This window comes from Tamandua tetradactyla, assembly GCF_023851605.1.
Source record: "Tamandua tetradactyla isolate mTamTet1 chromosome 22 unlocalized genomic scaffold, mTamTet1.pri SUPER_22_unloc_2, whole genome shotgun sequence".
Classification (NCBI taxonomy): domain Eukaryota; kingdom Metazoa; phylum Chordata; class Mammalia; order Pilosa; family Myrmecophagidae; genus Tamandua; species Tamandua tetradactyla.
Genome location: NW_027518252.1, coordinates 185,993 through 198,970, shown reverse-complemented (window position 1 = coordinate 198,970; position 12,978 = coordinate 185,993). Strand labels below are relative to the sequence as shown.

At 36.3% G+C, this 12,978-nt stretch overlaps 1 protein-coding gene across 1 annotated transcript in view; it reads right to left on the bottom strand.

Moving 5' to 3' along the window:
* Positions 1 to 12,978, bottom strand: part of LOC143672943 (uncharacterized) — a 247,171-nt gene that overhangs the window by 85,098 nt on the left and 149,095 nt on the right. The window lies entirely within an intron of this gene.

Genomic DNA, 12,978 nt, shown 5'->3' with positions numbered 1-12,978 from the left:
AACAGAAATGGAAAAACTCTTCAAAAACCAAATCAATAAATTGAGGGAGGACATGAAGAAGACATGGGCTGAACAAAAAGAAGAAATAGAAAATCTGAAAAAACAAATCACAGAACTTATGGGAGTGAAGGACAAAGAAGAAAAAATGGAAAAAAAATGGATACCTACAATGGTAGATCTAAAGAGACAGAAGCTACAATTAGTGAATGGAGGATGGAACATCTGTTCCAAAAAAAAACAGAAACTATAGGGAAAAGAATGGAAAAACTTGAGCAGGGGATCAGGGAACTGAATGACAATATGAAGCGCACAAATATACGTGTTGTGGGTGTCCCAGAAGGAGAAGAGAAGGGAAAAGGAGAAGAAAAACTAATGGAAGAAATTATCACTGAAAATTTCCCAACTCTTATGAAAGACCTAAATTTACAGATCAAGAAGTGCAGCGCACCCCAAAGAGAATAGACCCAAATAGGCGTTTTCCAAGACACTTACTAGTTAGAATGTCAGAGGTCAAAGAGAAAGAGAGGATCTTGAAAGCAGCAAGAGAAAAACAATCTGTCACATACAAGGGAAACCCAATAAGACTATGTGTAGATTTCTCAGCAGAAACCATGGAAGCTAGAAGACAGTGGGATGATATATTTAAATTACTAAAAGAGAAAAACTGCCAACCAAGACTTCTATATCCAGCAAAATTGTCCTTCAAAAATGAAGGAGAAATTAAAACATTTATAGACAAAAAGTCACCGAGAGAATTTGTGACCAAGAGACCAGCTCTGCAAGAAATACTAAAGGGAGCACTAGAGTCAGATACGAAAAGACAGAAGAGAGAGGTATGGAGTAAAGTGTAGAAAGAAGGAAAATCAGATATGATATATATATAATACAAAAGCCAAAATGTTAGAGAAAAATATTATCCAAACAGTAATAACACTAAAAGTTAATGGGCTGAATTTCCCAATCAAAAGACATAGACTGGCAGAATGGATTACGACCCAGCAATACCACTGCTAGGTGTCTACTCAAAGGACTTAAGGGCAAAGACACAGATGGACATTTGCACACCAGTGTTTATAGCAGCATTATCTACAATTGCAAAGAGATGGAAACAGCCAAAATGTCCATCAACAGATGAGTGGCTAAACAAATTGTGGCATATACCTACGATGGAATATTATGCAGCTTTAAGACAGACTAAACTTATGAAGCATGTAATAACATGGATGGACCTAGAGAACATTATGCTGAGTGAGTCTAGCCAAAAACTAAAGGACAAATACTGTATGGTCCCACTGATGTGAACCGACATTCGAGAATCAGCTTGGAATATATCATTGGTAACAGAGACCAGCAGGAGTTAGAAACAGGGTAAGATAACAGGTAATTGGAGCTGAAGGGATACAGACTGTGCAACAGGACAAGATACAAAAACTCAAAAATGGACAGCATAATAATACCTAAGTGTAATATAACTATGTTGGAACACTGAATGAAGCTGCACCTGAAATATAGTTTTTTGTTTGTTTGTTTGTTTGTATCTTTTGTTTTTGTTTTTTTCTTTTTCCTTTATATATATATATATATATATTTTTATTAGTATTATTATTTTAATTCTCTTCTCTATATTAACATTCTATATCTTTTTCTGCTGTTTTGCTAGTTCTTTTCCTAAATCGATACAAATGTACTAAGAAATGATGATCATACATCTATGTGATGATACTAAGAATTACTCAGTGCATGTGTAGAATGGAATGATTTCTAAATGTTGTGTTAATTTCTTTTCTTTTTTTTGATTAATAAAAAAATTTTTTAAAAAAACTGCAAAGAAGAGATGTCATGAACAAAGCAATGTTAGACATTCTCTGAAAAAGTCCACCCAAATAATAAAAGGACAAATTCCAACTGATTGGATCTCTGAATTATGATAGAGTTTAGAGAAGAATTACATAAATACTAGATTGTAGATGAAGAAAAACAAACACCAAAATAGGGTAGAGTATTTGCATCCTGGACAATCTAGATGGATGCCTCCCCTTCACTCAGTCCCACACAGGACCATAGTTGCATAGAGTCGTAACAGCCTAGCTTCTTCCTGGAATAAATATAGACCATAAAGCCACTCACAGCAGTGAGTTAGAACCACAAATGCTCTGGGGGATGGGTAATATCCTACACCTCCTTTTGTCACCACCTTAAGGATTTCATGCCTAATTTTTGTAGGATTGTTCTGTAGGATTTTTTTGCTGGAAGTTTTATCTTTCAGCATGTTTAATATATCTTACCACCCCACAATTTCTGAGGACAAATTGGTACTTAGACTTACTGATGATCCCTTATGTGAGATGAATTGATTTTCTCTTGTTGCTTTCAGAATCCTCTAAAACAATAATTAAATTTATTTGGAAGGGTAGGGTGCCCAGAACAGCTGAAATCATTAACATAAAATGTGAAACATAAATGGGAAATAAACATAAAGTTGGAGGTATTATAGTATCTGACATTAAAGCATACTACAAATCACCAGTGATCAAAACAGCATGGTACTGGGTGGGCAATGGTGGCTCAGTGGCAAAATTCTTGCCTGCCACACCAGAGACACAGGTTTTATTTCTGGAGCCTGCCTATGTAAAAAAACAAAGAAAAAACAACAACCACATGGTACCGGCATGATGACAGATACACTGACTTATGGAATTGAATTGAGTTTTCAGAAATGGAACCTATACTGCACACAATTGATTTTGGATAAGGAAGCCATATCCACTCAACTGAGGCAGAGAAAAATTTCTTCAGCAAATTGTACTTGGAAACTGGATATCCATAATCAAAACCTTGAAAGAAGACCTCCATCTCCCACTTAAAAAAATTAACTCAAATTTTTGGTCAAAAATGGACCAAAGATTTAAACATTAGAGTTAAGAACATAAAACTCTTAGAACAAGATATATGGAAATATCTTAAAGGTCTTGTAGTAGGAGGTCTTTCTCTAGACCTGGAACTCAAAGCACAAGCAATGAAAGAAGAAATACATATATGGGAACTCCTCAAAACTGAATACATTTACACATTAAATGACCTGTCAGGAAAGTAAAAAACCAATATAGTCAATGAGAGACAATATTTAGAAAGCACATATCAGATAAGGGTTTACTATCCAAATATATAAAGAGAACCTCAATTTAAAAACAAACAAGAACTCTAATTTTAAAAAATGGCCAAAGTGGAAATAAAAATGGTTCACAAGCATATGAAAAGATGTTAACATCACTAGCTATCATTGAAATGCAAATAAAAATGACAATTAAAACCATCTTACCTTACTAGAATGGCCATTATAAATTAAAAAAAAAAACCAGAAAACTGTAAGTACTGGAGACGATGTGGAGAAAGAGGAACACTTTTTCACCATTTGTAGGAATGTGTAATGGTGCAACCTTTTTGGAAGGCAATTCCATATTACATGTTATTTTGCAGATGTAAGATGTCTTGATGCATGCAACAACATGCATGGATGAAGCTTACAGGCATTTGTTGAGTGAAATATGGCAGAAATAAAAGGACAATTGGTCTGTCTGACTAATATGACAACTATAATGAACAAACTCTGAGAGTTAAATTTGAGAACACAGATTATCAGGATATAGGAAAATGGTAGAGATTGAGCACATGATGCTTAAAGAACAACGGATGTTTAACTATATAGATTGCAAAGTTCAGAAATTGGTAAGACAATACTGTGTGGTGGTAACACAATATGTAAGTATAGTTAGCAATACTGAGTGTAAATATGGTTGACTGAGGAAGGATAAGAGCATGTATTGCAACAAGAGGAAGGACAGAGGACAGAAACAAAGACTGTATAATTTAGTGAAACCTAATATAGATAGTAATGGTGGTGATTGTTCAAATATTAAAAAATGCTTTACACAAATGAGAACAAATATATCTCACTATTACAACATGTTAAAAATGGGATGGTATAAGGAAAAATAAAATGAATGCAAGCTAGGTCTAAAGTTAACAATAACATTGCAATATTCTTTCATTAGTTGCAACAAAGGCAATATGCCAAAGCTAAATCTCATTAAGAGAAGGTAATATGGGAAAGTTATTGGATATTTTTTCTTTTCTTCTTTCTTTTTGATATAAATGTAAACATTTTCATACATATTGTTCTGGTGAATGCATAATTATGTGTTCATATGAGAAACCATTGATTGCAAACCTAGGATGGAGTGTATGATGCATGAATAAAACTTTTAAAAATAAACAGAAAACTACAAATGTTGGAGAAGATATGGACGAAGAGGTATATCTGTTCACTGTTCATCAGAAGGTAGAATTGTGCAGCCCCTCTGGTGGGCAGTGTGGCATTTCTTCAGGAAGTTAAGTATTGGGTTATCATATGACCAAGTAATCCCACTGCTAGGTATTCACACAGAAGAACTGACAGCAGGGACACAAATAGATATTTTCACACCACTATAATGTATAGTGACATTATTCATGATTGCTAATGGTTGGAGACTGCCCAAGACTCCATCAATTGAAGAGTAGCCAGGTGAATTGTGGTGTATACATATCATGGAATATTGCATGGCTGCAGAAAGGAAAGATGTCATTAAGCATGCAATAAGGTGAATGAAACTTGAAGACATCATATTGAGTGAAATAAGCCAGAAAGAAAAAGGAAAAATATTGCATTGTTTCGCTAATCTGAGCTAACTACAAATTATGAGAATTAAACCTCAGAGCAAAAAAAGTGGACAGACCTTAGCAACCAATGATTAAGGAGTACAGAATGTTCAATAAGTGTCATAGTAAAGGTTTAGAAATGAATAGTACAAGCTGGGTAATTGTAGCACAATACTGCAAGTGTTACTAACAAAGTAGAGTGTGGGTATGGTTGAAAGAGGAAGGCTAGAGTCATGTATGTCACCAGAAGGAGACATAGAAGATAAAACCTGGGACTGGGTAACAGTGAAATCCAGAATGGGCAATGATGGTAATTAATTGTATAAATATAAGATCTTACAGGATCTAGAGCAAATACATGTCACTATTACAAGGCATTAATAATAGGATGTTATATGGGGAAATACAATTAATGATAACTAAGGTCTATAGCTAACAGTAACATTGTAATATTCTTTAATTAATTGCTACAAAGTCACTACAGAAAGATAAACATCAATAATGAGGGATAAAAGGGGTATGGGATTTTTTTTCTGAGGAAATAAGAATGTTCTCATATTGACTGTAGTGGTGAATGCATAACTATGTGGTTATATCAAGAACCATTGATTAAAACTTAGGATGGATTGTTTGGGGTATGAATAAAAGTTATTTAAAAATGAGGGAGACTTCAAAATATTCACTAATAAATAAAATCGGAAAGAGTTCAACAAAAAACTTGACCAAAACAAATTGATAGCTGGAGTTCTGCAGGTTGAAAGCTAAATGAAAACAGAAAGTGCTTTGGAGTTGAAATGAAGAAATGAGAATCACCACTAAAGGTAACAAAAAACATAAATGCAAAACCCAGTGGTCATGAAATCTCCATATATAACTCTAATCTTTAATTCCTATAAAAACCAGGATGCAATTGAACATGACAAACATTTATTTCCTCATATTGTACACATAAAATATAAATAGGTAAAGAAGGAAATGTGCTTTGAAAATTATTGCTGTTTTCTTTCTTTGCTCTTATATGTGTTATATTTTACATTAAAAATGTTTTCAAAAAGGATATAAAGAGGGGAAATGGAGGGACATCACATGAATGCTATTTTATCTAAATAGTTTATTTTTCAAATTAGTGGGCTATGGACAGTAGGCTATGTAGCACAAGCCCCAGGATAACCATGAAGAAAGAATTTCTAAAATATACAGAATCAGTAATAAGAAAGGGATGAAAATGAAACATCATAAAAGGTCCACTATACCAAAAAGAAGGCTGCAATAAAGGAAAAGAGTTGAAAAAATGTTATATAAATACTAAAGAACAGAATGGCTGAAAAAAAATTGCCTTTATAATATTAAAATGAAATGTTAGTTTATTAAATTCCACAATCAAAAGATACAGATTGAAGGGATAGATAAGAAAGCATGATAAAACTAGATGTACACAAGAGACCCACCCTAGACCAAAAGATGAAAATAGGTTGAAAATGAAAAGATAAGAGATAGTCCTGGAGCCAGTAGCTAAATAGATATCTGGTACCTATATTAATATGGTACAAAATAGAAAGTCAAAAGCTGTTACAAGCACAAAAAAGGACCCATATTAATAAAAGTGTCAAACCACCAAGAAGAAATCAAAATCTTAAATATTTATTCACCAATCCACAATTCCCCCAAATACATGAGGCAAACACTGGCAACTCTGAAGGAAGAAACAGGTACCTCTACAATGATACTTGGGAATTTCAAAACTCCATTCTCATCAGTAGAGAGAACATCTAGACAGAAAATCAATTAGAACATAGAGAACTTCAATAATATGATTAAATGAACTAGACCTAACAGATATATATATATATATATATATATAATTGCATCCTAAATCAGCAGGATATGCATTTTTCTCAAGTACACATGGATCATTCCTCAGGATATACCACATATTTACTCACAAAAAGAGTTTCAATAAACTTAGAAAGGTTGAAATTATACAAACATCTCTGACCAAAATGAAATAAAGATGGAAATCCATAAAAGGCAGATAACTTGAAAATCCACAAATATAGTGAATTAAAATAACACACTCTTAAACAATGTGTCAAAGAAAAATCACAAGAGATATCAGTCTGTATCTTAAGATAAATGAAAATGAGGAAAACCGTGTCAAAACTTAGGCAGCAAAGGCAATTCTGAGAGGGAAATTTATAGCTCTAAATGATTATATTGGAAAAAAAAGAGGTAATATCAAAGAACTAGGACACCCCTGAAAGAACTAGAAAGACAGCAAATTAAACCCAATGCCAACAGAGGGACATAAATCACATAGATTTTAGCAGAAATAAATTAAATGGAAGAAAAAGTCAATAGAAAGCATTAACAGAAGCAAAAGTTGATTTTCATAAAAGATCTTTAAAATTGACAAACCATTAACTAGAATCACAAAGAAAAGAAAAAAATATAAATTGTATCAGAAATAAAAGGGGGCATTCTACAGAACCCCCAGAACTACAAAGGATAACAAGGGAATATTATGAACAATATATGCCAATTAATCAAACAACCAAACTAAAATGGACAGATTCCTGGAAACATGTGAAATGCATCAACTGACTCTAGAAAAAATGGAAGACCTCAGCAAATTCCACGAAAAGAGATTGAACTAGTCATCAAAAACCCTACAATAAGCAATGCCCAGTAAACATTACAAGATGAATTAACACCAATCCTGCTCAAACTCTTCCCAAAGTTGAAGAACAGTGCACACTATATAACTCACTTGATGAGACCAACATCACCCTAATGACAAAGATAGATAAAGACAATATAAGAAAAAAATTGCAAACCAGTTTCTCTTATGAATATAGATGCAAAATCCTCAACAAAATAGTAGTATGTCAAATCCAACTGCACATTAAAAGAATTATGCATCATGATCAAGTAGTATTTATCCCATTTATACAAGGGTTTCTCAATATAAGAAAACAATGTAATACACTAGATTAACACATCAAAGGGAAAAACATATCATTTCAGTTCATACAGAAAGGGCATTTGACCAAATGCAATGTCTTTTCTTGGTAAAAAAAAAAAAACTTTATAAAACAGGTATAGAAGGAAATTTCCCCCCATGATAAAGGACATATATGACAAATTCATTGTTAACACCCTAATTTCATAAGGCATTGGGAGCACATTACACAAATTACTTAACACAGTTATCCAACTTTTTCATGAATATCTATGTTCTGAATTCCCAGTAGGCATTTTCCAACATTGCACGCAATCATCAAGTGCCCTGTAGCCTCAGAGACATATTAGAAGGGCCAAAAACAATGCTGTAGGATTGAATTATTGAATTCACTTACAAAAGATCTCTTTACCTGGCCAAATAGATGGGTCAAAAATGCAGCCCCTGCCTCCACAAAAAATTGTACTCAAAACCACTTCTCCTATGGGGTGCAGGGATAATTCAGTGGTACAATTCTCTCCTACCATGTGGGAGACACAGGTTCAATTCCCTGACCATGCCCTTCCCAAAACCAGCAAGCAAACAAACAAAACTTTTGCAAATGATGTTACAATAGCAGGAAATCACAAGGAAAAAGAATGAAGTCTCTCTCCACCATACAACATACAAAAAAACCCCACTTCTTCCTGCTATCTTCCACTTCCATCATCTTGAAATATGTCAGTGCATTTTCATGTTATTTTTCCATAGATGGGCCTTTGTCCCATATGAAAAATGACTCCTGCATATATTCCCTAAATAGAATTTAGTCTTCCAATATGGGGCTCTCCATTGCTCTAGGAAATTCAAAGACCACCATCAGAAAGAAAACAAATAAAATATTATTAGCAATTAGAGTCATAGAGAGTATAGGACTCAGTTTCCTTGTATGAGCAAACAACAGCCCAGGGGCTAAATCCAGCTAACAGCCTGTTTTGGAAAATAAAGCTTTTTGGAACATAGCTAAGCCATTTTTTAATATACATTCTAAAGCTTTTTTCATGTGACAGAATTCAGCAATTGTAACAGAGATCATCTGCCCTTGCAAACCCTATAATGTATTATATTTAGCCCTTTAGGGAAAAAGGTTCCTGACCTTGCTCTGGAGTTATGCTATAATCTATTTACATATTTGTATAAACTATAGCAGCTACCATTTATTACACATCACCTATGTGCCAGGCTGTATACTAATATTCCATATGCATTGACTTTAAGTGCTACACAGACCCAAAAGGGAAATATTATTATGTCCATCTTGCAGATGAAGAAAATTGAGTATTAAAGAAGTTACCAATATTTGCACGAGGCTACAACTAGTAATTGGAGGAATCTGGAATTCAAACATAGGTTAGTATGCGTTATTAGTTAGGGTTCTCAAGAGAAACAGAATCAGCAGGAAATATCCATAAATATAAAATTTATAAAAGTGTCTCACATAATGATGGGAATGTACAGTCCAAAATCCATAGGGCAGGCTATGAAGCTGATGACTCTGATGAAAGGCTTGCTGGCTGAAGCAGGAAGAGAGTATCTCTTATGAAATGTCCTTAGAAGCCTTCCACTGATTAGATTAAACATCACTCATTCCAGAAGACACACACCTTAGCTGACTACAAATGAAATCACCTGTGGATGCAGCCAATGTGAACATTATTTAATTCTATGAAATTTCCTCATGGCAACAGGCAAGCCAGCATTTGCCCCACCAGACAAATGGGTACCACAACCTGGCCAACTTGACACATGAACTTGACCATGACAGTCCACCCCTTGTCAACTTGGCAGCTATATACATAATCTTAAACCATACTTAATTTCTAAATAGAAAACAATAAAAGACACATTTTTTCCTCACCTAACCATATTTAAGTGTCCTGCATACAACTGGAAATACATTAAATCTCCCCAGAATAGGGTGCAAGTCCTTGGGTAATATTCATCCTTACACTTGATATCTTACAATTTAAATACTATAACATGAACAAAACAGCATTACAGTCCTCATTTCTGTAACTGATCACATGGTGAAACTTCATATTTATCACTACCTTCTTCCATTACCCATTCCATCTTCCCTTTACCTTCAGCAAGCACTTCAGCTGGCCGTGGTTCTTTGCTTTGTGGGGTGACCCAAACCTTCATTTCTGAAGTTTCAGAGCCATTGGTAGTTCTGGCCTGGATTGGGTTGTTGCAGTTTTCCATTGATTTGAATTATAGGGCATGTTAGTATTACAAAATGTCTTAAGGGATCTCCTATATTCCAGGAAAACTCATCAAACCTTCATTGTGTAGTTGCATTCCTATTTCCCCCAATAGTCAGGGTCAATCACCCCAGCCAGTAATGTAAGCCCCTTCTTGGCTTGTTGATGCAAGTTGATGCACAGTCCAAAATGACCAGGTAGCAGTCTTAGATTCCAGTTCAATGGAATCATTGTTTCTCCTGGTGGAAACACTCCACCTTTTAGAACTAAAACCTGTAAATCAACAGAGCACAAAGTCACAGGGACAGGAAGCAAAAATTTTCTTAGTGGATCACTAGGGGTAATAGTGATTGGTGCCACTCCCATTTCCACTCTTTGGTTCCTGGACCCATGGATCCTGGCTGAGGGAGAAACAGCACCATACAGTGGATGCTGATTCAGGGCACACACAGCTTCCTGGAGAACATTACCCCTACCCTTCAAGGTATTGCCACTTAGTTGGCACTGTAATTGATTTTTCGAAAGTCCACTCCTCTTTTCTATCAATCCAGCTGCCTCTGCATGATGGGAAACATGGTAAGACCAAAGAATTCCATGAGCATGTGCCCATCCCTGCATGACATTTGCCATGAAGTGTGTTCCTTGATCAGAAGCAATGCTGTGTGGAATATGATGATGATGGATAAGGCATTCTGTAAGTCCATGGATTGTAGCTTTGGCAGAAGCATGTTGTGCAGGGAAAGCAAACCCATATCCAGAGGATGTATCTATTCCAGTTAGAACAAATCACTGCCCCTTCCATGAAGAGAGTGGTCCAATATAATCAACATGCCACAATGTAGCCAGCTGATCACCTAGAGGAATGGTGCCATATCAGGGGCTAAGTGTGGGTCTCTTCTGCTGGCAGCTTGGGCACTAGCAGTAGCTATAGCCAGGTCAGCCATAGTGAGTGGAAGTCCACGTTGCTGAGCCCATGCATAATCTCCATCCCTACCACCATGACCACTTTGTTCATGAGCCCATGAGGCAATGACAGGAGTTTTTGGGGAAAGAGGCTGACTGGTATTCACAGAATGGGTCATCTCTTCCACTTGATTATTAAAACTTTCATCTGCGGAATTCACCCTCTGGTGTGCATTCACATGAGACACAAATATCTTCATGTTTGTAGCCCTCTCAGAAAGGTCAATCCACATACCTCTTTCCCAGACTTCTTGGTCACCAATTTTTCAATTATGGTCTTACCAAGTCCCTGACCATCCAGCCAAACCATTAGCAACAGCCCATAAGTCAGTATACAACATCACCTCTGGCCAGCTCTCCTTCCAAGTAAAATGAGCAACCAGGTGCACTGCTCAAAGTTCTGCCCACTGGGAGGATTTCCTCTCACCACTGTCCTTCAAGAACACCTGAGAAAGGGGTTGGAGTGCTGCAGCTGTCCACTTGTGGTATCTGCATATCATGCCAAACCATCTGTAAAGCAGGCCCAAGTTTCTCTTCCTCAGTCAATTCACTGTAAGGAACAACCCAAGAGGCCATAGCTCTGGTCTGGGAAAGAGAAGCTAAAGTGGCAGGAGTGGAGCATGGGCATTTGGGCCACTTCTTCATGTAACTTACTTGTGCCTTCAGGGCCTTCTCTGGTCCTATCTCATATATACCATATCCATTGTATGATGTAGTGCTGTTGTACATACACAAATTTATGTCTTGGTGGGTCAGCAACACCTAGCTCATGATAAGCAACTCTGGTCTCATGGTAACTTGAGTTAAGCATTTAGTCTCTACTAAGGCCCAGTAGCAGGCCAAAAGTTGTTTCTCAAAAAGAGAGCAGTTGCCTGAGCAGATGGTAAGTCTTTGCTCCAAAATCCTAAAGGTCTGCATTGTGATTCTCCTATAGGGGCCTGCCAGAGGCTCCAGACAGCATTTCTATTTGCCACTGACACTTCCAGCACCATTATGTCTGCTGGATCCTATGGTCCAAGGGGCAGAGCAGGTTGTACAGCAGCCTGGACCTGTGACAGAGCCTCCTCTTGTTCCGGGTTCCTACTCAAAATTAGCAGCTTTTCTGGTCACTTGATAAATGGGCCAGAGTAGTATATCCAAATAAGGAATATGTTGTTGCCAAAATCCAAGGAGACCAACTAGGCATTGTGTCTCCTTTTTATTCATAGGAGGGGCCAGATGCAGCAACTTATCCTTTGCCTTAGAAGGGATATCTCAACATTTCCCACACTACTGGACACCTAGAAACTTCACTGAGGTGGGAGTCCCTTGTATTTTTGGTGGATTTATCTCCCATCCTCTGATAGATAAATGCCTAACAAATAAGTCTAGAATAGTTGCTATTTCTTGCTCAATAGGTCCAATCAACATGACATCAAGAATATAATGGACCAGTTTGATGTCTTGTGGGAGGGAGAAATGATCAATGTCCCTGTAGACTCCATGAATCACCTGAACTCCATAAGCCCCCACTGTGACTTGTCACAAGAGTGACATTGTGAGTCCCCTGGAATTAATGTCACTTCTGAACCAGTGTCTAATAATTTCCTAAATATCTGATCCTTTCCTTTTCCACAAGCACAGTTACCCTGGTAAAAGGCCATCACTCTCCTTGGGGTAGGCTTGGAGGAAGATTAACAGTATAAATTTCTTGCAGTATAACAGGGTCCTCCCTCAAAGGGACCTGGCCTCCCCCTCATTCAAAGGACTCTGGATCTGTAAACTGTCTCAAGTCTGGAAATTACTTAAAAGACAGTGACTCCTCTAGTAATTCAAGTTAGATTTCTGTCCACTTGACCTAGAACTCTTCTGCTTATACAACTCAAACAAGAATTTAGTAGACTGCCCATCTATTGTACTTCTAGGTACCTCATGATTTACTAGCCAATACCACAAGTCTCTGTGAGCCAGATTATTTTGACTCTTTTTTTTTTTGATGGGGAGATAAAATTTTTATTTAGACAACTCAGAAAAATAATTGAAAATCTATTAGAAAAATCAGGACAATTCAGTAAGGTGACTAATTATATAATAAATATATAAAATATCATAAAAGCATATTTAACTATGAAATTA